The following is a 13,247-nucleotide window of genomic DNA, read 5'->3' on the forward strand; positions in this document are numbered from 1 at the left end:
AGTCAAGATGAGAATGTACATCAAGTCTACAGAAGAAAGGGCATGGCAACGAGTCTTAGATGGTTGGTCCCCACCAAAGATAGTTGATGATGATGGAGACAGTCGAAGCAAACCTGAGAGTTCCTGGTCAAATGATGAAGTTCAAACCTCGAACTTCAACTCCAAGGCGCTAAATGCTATATTCACCTCTGTTGATATCAACATGTTCAGTCTCATCACCAACTGCATTTCCGCCAAAGAAGCCTGGGATATTCTTCAAAAGCACTGCGAAGGATCTGAGAGTGTTCGCAGAACCAAACTCAGGATGCTGACATCTAAATTTGAAAGTTTAAGGATGGAGGAAAACGAGACTATTATGGAATATGATTGGAGATTGCGTGAGATAGCAAATGAGGCCTTTAGTTTCGGTGATTTTATGTCAAATGAAAGACTGGTTAGCAAGGTCGTGAGATCTCTTCCTGAGCGTTTTAATATCAAAATATGTGCTATTGACGAATCCAAGGACACCTCTAAGCTTAATCTGTAGGAGCTAATCAACTCTCTCAGAACATTTGAGATGAATCTAGACCAACAGAAAAGAGATACTGGGAAGACTGTTGCCTTACAAACTACGGATGATTCTGTGAATAATCTAATTCTGTTGCCTTAATCACAAAAAAATTTGGTGGCTACCTAAAAATAATGAGAGATAAGAAGAAGATTGTATCAACATCAAGACCACAATTTGTTCCTTATGAAAGAAATAAAATAACTGCATCAACACAAGGGAATTTCAGTTCGAGAAATGATTCATCAGCTCGAACAGAAACAAAGAAACTTGATTCAGTCCAATGTAGAGAATGCTCTGGATTTGGTCATTACGCAAATGAGTGCGCAAATCGGCTTCGTAAAAACAAAAATATGGCAGCTACACTGAGTGATGAGGATCCTGATGATGATTTTGAAACCAAGGAAGGAGATGATTGCACCTCTTTATCTGATGTCTAGGATAAAACCTAAAAACTGCAGGTCAATCTCTTTGGTGTTGCCGCTGGTGTTGCAACACCAGGGCGCAACACTGCGTTAGAATCACTGTGTCTCAATGCCAACTCTCTGGAAGTTTCAGAAGCTCACAAAATTAAGGAATCTGACCAAGAAGAGCTTTCTATTGAAATTGTCCAAAGGATGTATGAAGAACTCTATGATGACTGGCTCGAAAAATATAAGGCTTACTCATTACTGTCAAAAGAAAACACTGAGTTGAAGAACAACTTGTCTCGTCTAGAAGTTTTGTTAAGCAGAAAGGATCTTGAACTGAGTAAAGTCAAAGATGATTTTGAGAAAGCATAAAAAACTCTTGCCAAATTCAATACAAGCTCATCAAAACTTGACGCAGTACTGACTATGGGAAAGGACAGCAGATCTGGACTTGGTTATGTTCCATGTATGTATGAACATGGTGAGTCGTCTGACTCCAGTGTGAGGACCACAGTATTTGTAAAGGGTGCAGGAGTCGATGCTGTCACTAAAACAGAAAATTCACCAATAAATACTGCACAAAGCTCAAAGCTGGTCTCTGAACAGACGCTGAAAACATCCAGTTCAGGCTCCTCACCACCAAAAATTCATTCCTCTGCAAAGATGGCTCAAAGCAAGATGCATGTATCAATCTCAAATCCAAGCAACGAAAGCATCATTTCATCTGTCACTACTGTCGTAAGACTGGGCACATCAAACCTTTCTGCTACAAACTCAGAACTGACTATCTCAGGTGGCATACAAATCAGGTGTTGCATAAGGTGTTGTCCAACACCATGTCCAACATCACTTCCAAAAGTTCTTCCACTAAAAAAATTTGGGTACCAAAAACAGTTATACAATGCAATGTCATTTATACATCACTGAAAACTAATATTGCAGGTGCATGGTACTTTGACAGTGGGTGTTCCCGTCACATGACAGGATCTAAAAAACACCTCATTGATTATTCTGAACTAAAAAGTGGACGTGTAACTTATGGAGGTGGTGCCAAAGGGAGAATTGTAGGCAAAGGAACCCTAAATATTGATGGGCTTCCCATGCTTCACAATGTCTTACATGTTGAAGGACTTAACTCGAATTTAATAAGCATAAGTCAACTTTGTGATGATGACTTACATGTGAGATTCAACAAAAATAATTGTGAAGTTTTTAATGATGAAAATGTTTGTGTTATGACAGGAACACGGTCTGCTGATAATTGCTATCTTGTGGGAGATAGTGATGATTGTCGAAGTGCCAAGGTAAGCAATCTGAGTCTATGGCATCAGAAACTGGGTCATGTGAGCTTCAAAACCTTGAAAAATCTCTGTAAGTATGAAGCTGTGAGAGGTATGCCTAATTTATGTTCTGATAATGCATATATTTGTGGATCATGTCAAAAAGGGAAACAAACCCATGTTGATCACCCGGTGTTGCAACACTTTGGGACAACACGTTGTCTTGAACTTCTACACATGGATCTAATGGGTCCAATGGATGTTGAAAGCTTGGGAGGTAAGAAATACTCACTCGTTTGTGTTGATGATTTTTCCCATTTCTCCTGGATAAGTTTTATAAGAGAAAAATCGGATACGTTTGGGGTTTTCAAGAAACTGCATGCACGTATAACCAACTTGCATGATGAGAAAGTTGCCAGAATTCGAACTGATCATGGGAAAGAATTTGAAAATTCTCTCTTTACTTCCCTATGTGAAAAGAAAGGATTCTCTCATGAATTTTCTGCTCCTAAAACTCCCCAACAAAATGGTATAGCCGAAAGGAAGAATCGAACTCTTCAAGAAATGGCACGAGTCATGCTGAGCTCAAAAAATGTGTCTAAAAGGTTTTGGGCTGAAGCCTTGAACACGGCTTGTCACATTTCTAATCGTGTGTTTCTAAGAAGTGGATCTACTATGACCTCCTATGAAATCATCATGGGGAGGAAACCAAACCTCAAATACTTTCATGTTTTCGGATGTATTTGCCATGTCCTAAATGATCGAGAACATCTCGTGAAATTCGATTCCAAAAGTGATAAGTGTCTGTTCCTTGGATATTCAATGAATAGTCGAGCTTTTCGTGTGTTTAACTTAAGAACAAGAACTATCATTGAATCTATTAATGTCGTTTTTGATGATCTTGCAGGACTAACAGGAAAATCTAAAGAGGGTGATATTGAGGAACTGTTGGATTCAAGTGAGCCTTCAACCAGCATTGGTGTTGAGGTTAGTGTTGAGACCAATGAAGCAACACCATGTACAACACCGTCAATAAACAGATCCGAAACCATGGAAAATGAAAACGACGACGATGATGGGGTAATACACAATGAAAGAAGAGACATTCCCATCAAAATTCAAAAGGATCACCCATCGTCACAAATCATTGGTGAAATACATGAGGAGGTGCAAACAAGGAAAAAGGAGAATGTTGACTACCGGAAAATGATTGGATTAGTGTGTATGAACTCCACATTCGCCCAGGTAAGCCACTCATGCTTTGTGTCTACAATTGAACCTAAAAATGTGAATGAGGCCCTTAAGGATGAATTTTGGATTAATGCCATGCATGAAGAACTAGAACAATTTGTTAGCAATGATGTGTGGGAATTAGTTCCCAGACCTTCGAACGTCAATGTTATTGGATCAAAATGGATATTCAAAAATAAAACAGATGAATCTGATAACATTATTCGAAATAAGACACGATTGGTAGCTCAAGGGTATACACAGGTTGAGGGGGTGGATTTCGATGAAACCTTCACACCTGTGGCACGAATGGAGTCTGTCCGATTGTTACTTGTTGTTGCATGTCATATGCGTATTAAATTGTATCAAATGGATGTGAAAAGCACGTTCTTGAATGGCATTTTACGTGAAGAAGCGTATATCTGTCAACCTAAAGGATTTGAAGATCCTCACCACATGGACCATGTCTACAAACTGAAAAAGGCACTATATGGACTGAAACATGCTCCACGGGCTTGGTACGACAGGTTAGCTGACTATCTGATAGACTTGGGGTTCAAACGAGGTGAGGTTGACAAAATCCTTTTTATTCAACAACAAAATAATGATATTTTGATTTGTCAAGTATATGTTGATGACATTGTTTTCGGTGCTTCATCCCAAATACTTGTGAGTAAGTTTGTGAACTGCATGGCATCTCAATTCGAAATGAGCATGGTAGGAGAATTAAATTTCTTTCTTGGATTGTAAGTTAAGCAATTGCATGATGGTATATTTCTGTGTCAGTCCAAGTATGCTAAAAATCTGATCAAAAAATTCTCTACTGACAGCTTAAAACATGTGAGGACACCTATGGGTTCAAGTGACAAGTTATCTAAGGATGGTGTTGCCGAGGGTGTTGGCAACACCATGTATCGTAGCATAATTGGGAGTCTTCTGTACTTAACAGCTACTAGACCCGATATTATGTTCAGTGTGTGCTTATGTGCTAGGTACCAGGCTGATCCAAAAATTTCGCACCTTAAATCTGTAAAATGTATACTAAGATACATTGCAGGTACACTAGAATTTGGGTTGTTGTACACTCATGACACAAACACAAACTTGGTAGGCTTTTCTGACTCTGATTGGGCGGGTGACTTAGATGATAGGAAAAGCACTTCGGGAGGGTGTTTTTATTTGGGAAATAACCTTGTATCGTGGGCTAGCAAGAAACAAAACTGTGTCTCCCTGTCCACAGCAGAATCTGAATATGTGGCAGCTGCAAACTGTTGCTCTCAACTTATGTGGATGAATCAAATGATCAATGATTATGGGTTTCATAGTGACATAATGATTGTGTATTGCGACAAATCTAGTACCATAGACAATTCTAAGAAACCTGTTCAACACTCTCGAACTAAACACATTGATATAAGACATCATTTTCTTCGAGACTTGGTTGAAAAAGGTATTATACGATTAGAGTTTGTCAGGACTGAAATCCAGCTGGCAGATATTTTCACGAAACCTCTGGATTTCGAGAGATTTTCAAATCTTCGGAAATCTCTCAGCATGTGTGTACTTTAAAAAACATTTGTTCCGTGTTGTCCATGGTGTTGACAACACCAGTGACAACACCCATTTTTGCATGACTATTTTTAGGATGCTAGGCATACTGCATAATCATAAACATCCTATTTTTTTTTTGGGTAATGTCTGAACAGTGACGGCAATTTCTGAAAGGTACTCTCCGAGTGTTCATACTTCCAATCAAATGTTGAGGAATATATTGTGCTCAATCCAAGGCATCGAGTAGTTGAGGATGTTCCTAGAAATCGTGATCTTGTCCAATGTGAAAAAGTGACTTGGAAAAGGTGAGCATAAGGAGAAAAACAGAAAAGAGGCAAAAAAAATTTGTTTAGAAGAAAATGGAAAAAGCTACCTAGAAGAGTCCATTGAAGATCGTTCTTCTAGTGTGGAAGCTGCCACTTCTAAGTAAAAATAATAATGGAAAAAGCTACCTAGGGGAGTCCATTGAAGACTGTTATTCTAGAGTGGGAGCTACCATTTCTGAAACAAAAGGAAAATTTTTTTTGGAAGTTTGAATCTAACTCAGTGGTGTTGCCAGAAGTGTTGCCAACACCAAGTTCAGACACTGCACAAAATTATAAACTGCCTGACATTTTCTGAGAAATCATCTTATTGTAGGCATATGTAAGTCATGCATATTTTTTGTGTCGTGAACTTATCATGTTCAGTGACATATCAGTGTTGACTCATGACGATTGATAGAAACTTTAATTGACCTTGCTCAAAAGGAGTGACGTCTTATGGATATGGGATGAACTCGAAGTGTTTTTGTTCAGGCTGGTCTTTAATGTTACTACGCCTTGAATTGTCCCGTACCGTTGGGTATAAGGAGTAAAAGTGCAATTTAGTAAGATAATTTCGAATATGGTAATAATTGAGTCCGATTTTTTTTTTCCGTTACTGTGCAACTTTCCAAAATTGAAATTTTTGTTACCGTTGATATGAGGGTTTATATTCCCACCTAATTAATTTCTGATCAATTTTTTCTTTGCTCGTTTCTTCAGATTTATCAAATTTGATCATTGCTCTCTGATTCATTCCGTAACAGTGAAAAATTGCTCTTCTCTATTTACTGTCTCACTCTCTCTCTCTGTCAAAACAAATGGCAGATCATCAATTCGATCCACAGAACATATGAAGTGAAATGAGGGCAAGTCAAGGTGTTTCTCCTCCGGCAACAACACCGCCAACAACACCACCGTCTGAGAACCCTCCTGAAAACCCATTGCAGATGGTGGCTGTTGACCCCAAAGCACTCCCGTTGGAAGAAATTCTCCCTGGAGAGCCTGGTAATCCATTGGATGCTGACAACCTAATAGACAAGGAGATTTATCGAAGGGTTTTTCCCACTCAACCTCCAGTTTTCGAAGGCAATCAAAGCGGCAAGCAGGTTACAGCCCTATCTTCGATGCGCCAAAGAAACCCAGAATGTCCACCTATTTTACACTTGATCCAGATTTTTCGTCCGGAGATGACTCAGATGATGACAATTTCGAGTTGGTCCATCGGAAGCGGTCATCTCGTACAAAGAAAACATCAGTCCCATCATCCTCATCCGCTCCTCCAACTGATAAGTCTTATGAGCCCTCTACCGAGGTATGTTTCTCTTTTGAGGATGAACAATCACTGGCTGACTTTATGAACAGTCTAAAAGCGACGAAAGGAGCGCAGACAGTGGGATCTTCTAAGGATGAAGGCACCCCAGTTATCCCTAAGGAGACTGAACCTAACCCTGAACCCACAGAATCAGTGAGTGACCCTGCTCCTGATGTTGAAGTTGAAGACCCTTCTGATGGTGTTGACACTGGTGTTGCAGATAATGTTGACAACACAGACTACAATCTTGCTCGTTCCTTCTCAACAAGATTTTACTCTGAGGCGGATGTTAGCAGATGGGCTCTGTATGCTCATCGTGAATTTATCGAAAAACGCAATATCGACTTTGAGGCATACGGAAGGTATAATGTCTCCACATTTTTGCAACAACGAAGGCTGAGTTCCACTGTTAATTCGGTCATGCCTTATGCTAGAAGACCAGTACTTGAATTCTACTGCAATTTGATCTCTGCTATTGGAGATGAGCGTTCAGTCAAGTACGGGAGAGTATTTGTTCGGGATAGTATTTACGATTTCTCTCCGTCCTCGATAAATGAATTTTACAGAACCCCATCAGAAGCTGATTTTGCTGACCTTCCTCACATTGACACTATCACCTCTGTGCTCACTGGCGGATTTATCTCTACATTTCCATACCTCCCTCAACGACTTTCTGCATCAAACCTTACTTCGTTTTACTCTGTGCTACACAAAACAACAATTCGAAACTGGACCCCATCTACAAACTCCACTGTGGTCACACGGCCACAAGCCATTGTATTGTTCTCTATAGGCACCGGGCGTCCTTTTAATTTTGGACAGTTGGTCTTCACCACTGTCATTCAGTTTGCTGAAGGCCAGATGAAGTCAGTGAAATTGTCCTTTCCCTCTCTTATATTTGGGCTGCTTGAATCTCAAGGGTTTGTGCCGGATGAAGATGATCAACTAACGGCGATCGGAGAACCTTTAAAAATTTCCCCTGCTTTCCTCTGAGGTAATCGGAAAGTGGACCTTCCCTGGTCGGCCAACGTGGAAACTTCTGGTGTTGCCCCTAGTGTTGCCCCTGGTGTTGGCAACACTCCTACCTCGTCCCACTCAAACTCAAATGATTATATCGCTTTGATGGTCCCCGAGGTTCATGAACAAATTGCGTTTGGGCTTCAACAGATTCAACAAGCCCGGGGTACCATTGTCTCCGCTACCAAGCTGATCAGCCAATCCAATTCCACAATTACCTATTATGAAAAATTGATTGCGGACTATAGACTACTCCTTGAGGTCGGTGTGCATTCTGATCAAAAAAGAGGAGATGCTGAGGCTGAAACAAAACATCAGGAAGATGAACAAGTTGATTAGGCTCATGGGCTCACATGTTGCTCCTTACCTATGTTGTTTTGTTTCGATTTATGCCTAGGTTGTTCTCTTTGGTTATTGTGTCTTCATAATTCAGGGGGAGAAGCAAGTTACAACTCAGGGGGAGTTGGAATATTTTTGGCACGTTGTTAGTTTTGTCCAGAATTGCAAAAAGGGAGAGAATGAAAGGAATATTGTATTCCAAATCCATTTTAGATATTATTTTGATTTTGCACTTCTAGACAAATTTAATAGATTTAATTTTCTCGATATTTATTATATCCTATAATTAGGAATGATTCAATATAGTTGGAAAATTATCTATAATATATAAGGTATGGTATCTAAATTGAAGTTTGATTCCTATTAAACTCTAGTTTCCTTGTTTATAGGTGTTGTCACGCCCCGAAACTCGGAGTTGACATCGGCGTCGTTTACAATCACACAATTTAAAACGACAAGCCTTTCGTAGCACAGTTTAAACCGAATCCAGTTTATAAATCATAATCTCAATAAATTGTCCTTACAATATCGAAATAACTTAAAAGACAGAATTCAATGCGGAAGCGTAAACCGCATAATAACAATAATAAACTTAAACTCTATCTAGACTCTTGAATCATCACCATCCCCAGAATTGTTCGGACTCCTCGTCCTCGACCTGTTCTTCGGGCTTATCTGGGAAGGGTTGTAAGGGAGGTGAGTATTTGGGAATACTCAGCAAATGGGGGAAAATCGAGCACAAAATAAAACAACATGTATATTTTCGAAAATACCACATGACTTGCATAAAATTTTCGTAACCCATGCATAAACACATATCACGCACTGCAATTTATCGACCTTCTATGGTTTACTGACGTCAGTCCCTAATTTTTACTCCTCTAAGGGGGCGAGGCCGTATAGCGGTTATATCCCCCACCGCGTAAGGGTACGTCATGGTTGGGATTCCCACCCATATACGGTTGATTCCTCACAGTGCGTTTAAAATCGTATGACAATGCAAGAAGTAGAAGAAAACGAATTGTACTCGGATGGTGTTTTTATCAAAACCGAAAATCACCTATGCATAAAATTAGAAACTTTTAACTTTAACACAAGCCCACTTACAGTGTTCTTGGATGCTAAAAAACGTAGGTCGCTTGCTTCGGGATGGATCGCTCCTTGCTCTACACTCGAGCGGTACTTCGACGTGATTTCTTGAACGACCTTGGAGCAGAATTTCGGCTTGGATGCTTGCTGGATTTTCGAGAGCTTTAGCTAGGAGAATTTCGAAAATATAGTGTAGGGAATTCTAGGCTTTGATGGGGTATTTATAGGTCAAGGGGTGGGAGCTAAATTAGGCACTAAAAATCATACCATAGATCATATCAAATCCCTTAATATTGGCTACAAATTTTTCTTGCTGATTTCGAAAATTAACTACTAAATTGGGGAGATTATCTTCCAATCCCATGAGATTTAAATCCTTGCTTCCTTCCTCAATATTTTCGAAAATATGGTGTCTAGTTGGAGGGATTTGCTTTCAATTATCTATGTATCTATCCATAATAATATTAAATCCTATGCCTTAGTGAAGATTTCGAAACCTATGGTTGTATCTCACCAAATCATGCATTATTTCCTTCCCAAATTTCGAATCTAGCTTGCCTTAATATATATCCCACAAGTCATCTTCCAGATTTCGAAAATAACCAAGCCTTGGTGTAGATATTATCTTGATACCAATTATTTCCCAAGGTGCATGATTTATTATTAACCACCAAAATCAAATCTTAAAAATTTCCTTACACATATTTGATTACATGGTTTAAAAAAAATCTCGGTTCTCACATCCCTCCCTCCTTATGAGAAGTTTCGTCCTCGAAACTTGAGTTGGCTTGGTCTCCAAATAGGTAGGGATAATCCTTTCGCATCTTCTCTTCAACTTCCCAAGTTGCTTCTCTCTCTGTGTGGTTAGACCACTGCACTTTGACGTAGGGAATAATTCGTCGCGTAAGTACTTGTTCCTTAGTGTCCACGATGCTGATAGGAACTTCTTCGTATTTTAGTCCCTCTCCCAAGTTTCCTTCGGTCAAGAGTGGTTCTACTTCCAAAACGTGACTTGGGTCGGGAATGTACTTCCTTAGTTGGGACACATGAAACACGTTGTGGATTCTGGACATGTTTGGTGGGAGCGCCAGTCTGCATGCTAACGGGCCCACTTTCTCCAAGATTTCGAATGGTCCGACATATCGAGGGTTCAATTTCCCGGCTTTACTGAATCGGACAACTCCTCTCATAGGCAAGACTTTCACATAAGCCTTCTCGCCCGCGTTGAACTCTACCGGTCTTCTTTTAAGATCTGCCCAACTCTTTTGTCGGTCTTGAGCTGCCTTGAGCTTTTCTCGGACAATTTTAACCTTATCCACTGTCATCTGTACTAGCTCGGGTCCCACTATATCTTTCTCTCCCACTTCGTCCCAATAAAGTGGTGACCGGCATTTCCTTCCGTAAAGAGCTTCATATGGGGCCATCCCAATGCTGTTGTGATAGCTGTTATTATAAGCAAACTCAATTAAGGGCAAATGGGTGCTCCAGTTGCTACTGAATTCCAGAGCGCATGCTCGCAGCATATCTTCTAAGGTCTGTATGGTCCTCTCTGTTTGCCCGTCGGTTTGAGGATGATAGGCCGTACTGAGGGTCACTTTTGTCCCCATGGCCTCTTGGAAGCTCTTCCAAAAGCGCGAAACAAACCTCGGGTCTCTGTCGGATAAGATGCTCACAGGCACTCCGTGCAGTCTCACAATGTTGTCCATGTATAATGAAGCCAACTTGTCGAGATTGTAGTTCATGCGGACGGGTAGGAAGTGTGCAGTTTTCGTGAGTCTGTCTACTAGCACCCATATACCGTCGTGGCTTTGCCTAGACTTTGGCAATCCTACCACAATGTCCATGGAAATATGCTCTCACTTCCATTCGGGAATTTCCAAAGGTTGCAGTAATCCTCTAGGTCGCTGGTGTTCGGCCTTGACCTGCTGACATATCTGGCATCTGGAGACGAATTCAGCTACATCTCTTTTCATGCCATTCCACCAGAAACTATTCTTGAGGTCTCTGTACATTTTTGTACTGCCTGGATGGACTGAGAATTTTGACTTGTGCGCCTCTGCCATTATCTCTTGGCGAAGGTTATCACTGTCGGGCACACACAGCCTCCCTTTCATCCACAAGATTCCCTTGTCATCAATCTGATGCTCCTGAGACTTCCCTTCTCTGACCTGCTCCTTAATTTTAGTCAGTACCGGGTCTTGATCTTGGTTTAACTTGACGGTCTCCTGCAGACATGGCTGGGCCGAGAGGGAAGCTAGAGTCATTTTTCCTGGGCCCTTCCGACTTAGCGCATCAGTCACTTTGTTTGCTTTACCCGGATGGTAGCTTATGGTCAAGTCATAGTCCTTCAAAAGTTCGATCCATCGCCTCTGTCTCATATTAAGTTCCTTCTGGGTGAACAGGTACTTGAGGCTCTGATGGTCTGTGAAGATTTCACATTTAGCACCATAGAGGTAGTGCCTCCAAATCTTTAAGGCGAAGACAACCGCTGCTAGTTCCAGGTTATGAGTAGGATAATTCTGTTCGTGCGGTTTCAACTGTCTTGACGCATAGGCGATCACTCTTCCTTCTTGCATGAGTACGCATCCTAGACCGTCCTTAGAGGCGTCACTGTAAATAGTGAAATCTTTATTCTCTGCTGGCAAGATCAGCACTGGTGTGGATGCGAGTTTCTCTTTCAGTGTCTGGAAACTCTTCTCGCAATCCTCACTCCAGGTGAATTTAGAATTCTTCTGTGTGAGCCTCGTCAGTGGCACGGCTATCGAGGAGAACCCTTCGACGAATTTTCGGTAATATCCTGCTAATCCAAGAAAGCTTCTGATATCGGTGGCGTTCTTCGGTCTCGGCCACTCTGTAATCGCCTCTACTTTCCTTGGATCCACTGACACTCCTGTTCTCGAGATCACGTGTCCTAGAAATGACACACTTCTTAGCTAGAATTCACACTTGCTAAACTTAGCATAGAGCTTATTCTCTCTTAAGATTTGCAGAGCAAGGTGAAGGTGTTCTTCGTGGCTTGCCTCGTCAGGAGAATAGACGAGAATGTCGTCGATGAATACCACTATGAACTGATCCAGAAATGGCTTGAATACTCTGTTCATAAGGTCCATGAATGCTGCCGGTGCGTTGGTCAGACCAAAAGGCATCACTGTGAATTCATAATGCCCGTATCTGGTTCGAAAGGCTGTCTTGGGAATGTCTTCAGCCCTGACCTTTAATTGGTGATAACCTGTCCTCAGATCCAGTTTAGAGAAAACGGCAGCTCCCTTAAGCTGATCAAACAGATCGTCTATCCGAGGTAGAGGGTACCTGTTATTGATCGTGATCTTGTTCAATTCTCTGTAGTCGATGCACAATCTCATACTCCTGTCTTTCTTCTTGACGAAGAGTACCGGAGCTCCCCACGGGGACACACTTGGTCGAATCTGCCTTTTATCTAGCAATTCTTGGAGTTGTTCCTTTAACTCCTTGAGTTCGGCCGGTGCCATTCTGTACGGTGCCTTAGAGATTGGTACCGCACCGGGAACCAGGTTGATTTCGAACTCCACTTCGCGGTCCGGGACCGTCCCTGAGAGTTCTTCTGGGAAAACATCTGGGAAATCTCTCACTACCGGGATGTCCTCCAGTTTCAGCTCGACTTCTTCTTTTGCCTCACTGACCATTGCTAGGTAGATGTCTTCTCCGCATTTCATGGCTTTCCAAGCTTGAGCTGCGGAAAGTAGCAACTTCCATTCCTTGGATTTACCATGAAACACAACTTCCTTATGCTCTGTGGTTAGGAGTTTAACTCTCTTCCCTTTACAATCTACTATTGCACTGTTTCTTGCCAACCAATCAATTCCTAATATTACGTCGAAATCGACCATGATCAACTATATCAAGTCGGCGCTAAAAGTCTGATCACTAATACTTATTTTACGGTCTCTGAAAATCTCGTCGGTTTCGACGGCTCTATTAGTAGGTGTGGCTATTCGGAGGGGTTCAGTTAGTCTATCAGGCTTATCTCTTAACTTCTTAGCAAACCTCTTAGACATAAAGGAATGTGTAGCACCGCAGTCAAATAATGCATAGGCAGGTACTGATTGAATTAGAATGGTACCTGACACTACTTCAGTTGCGTCGTCAGCCTCTTCATGAGTCATGGCAAAGATCCTAGCATTGGGTTTG

The 13,247-nt window shown here is 41.3% G+C and overlaps 1 long non-coding RNA gene and 1 pseudogene across 1 annotated transcript in view; both read right to left on the bottom strand.

Moving 5' to 3' along the window:
• The window catches only part of LOC140821064 (uncharacterized), a 50,635-nt pseudogene that overhangs the window by 19,608 nt on the left and 17,780 nt on the right, over positions 1-13,247 (bottom strand).
• The window catches only part of LOC140821066 (uncharacterized), a 77,113-nt gene that overhangs the window by 16,730 nt on the left and 47,136 nt on the right, over positions 1-13,247 (bottom strand). The window lies entirely within an intron of this gene.

This window comes from Primulina eburnea, unplaced genomic scaffold (genome assembly GCF_022965805.1).
Source record: "Primulina eburnea isolate SZY01 unplaced genomic scaffold, ASM2296580v1 ctg3_ERROPOS2889059, whole genome shotgun sequence".
Classification (NCBI taxonomy): domain Eukaryota; kingdom Viridiplantae; phylum Streptophyta; class Magnoliopsida; order Lamiales; family Gesneriaceae; genus Primulina; species Primulina eburnea.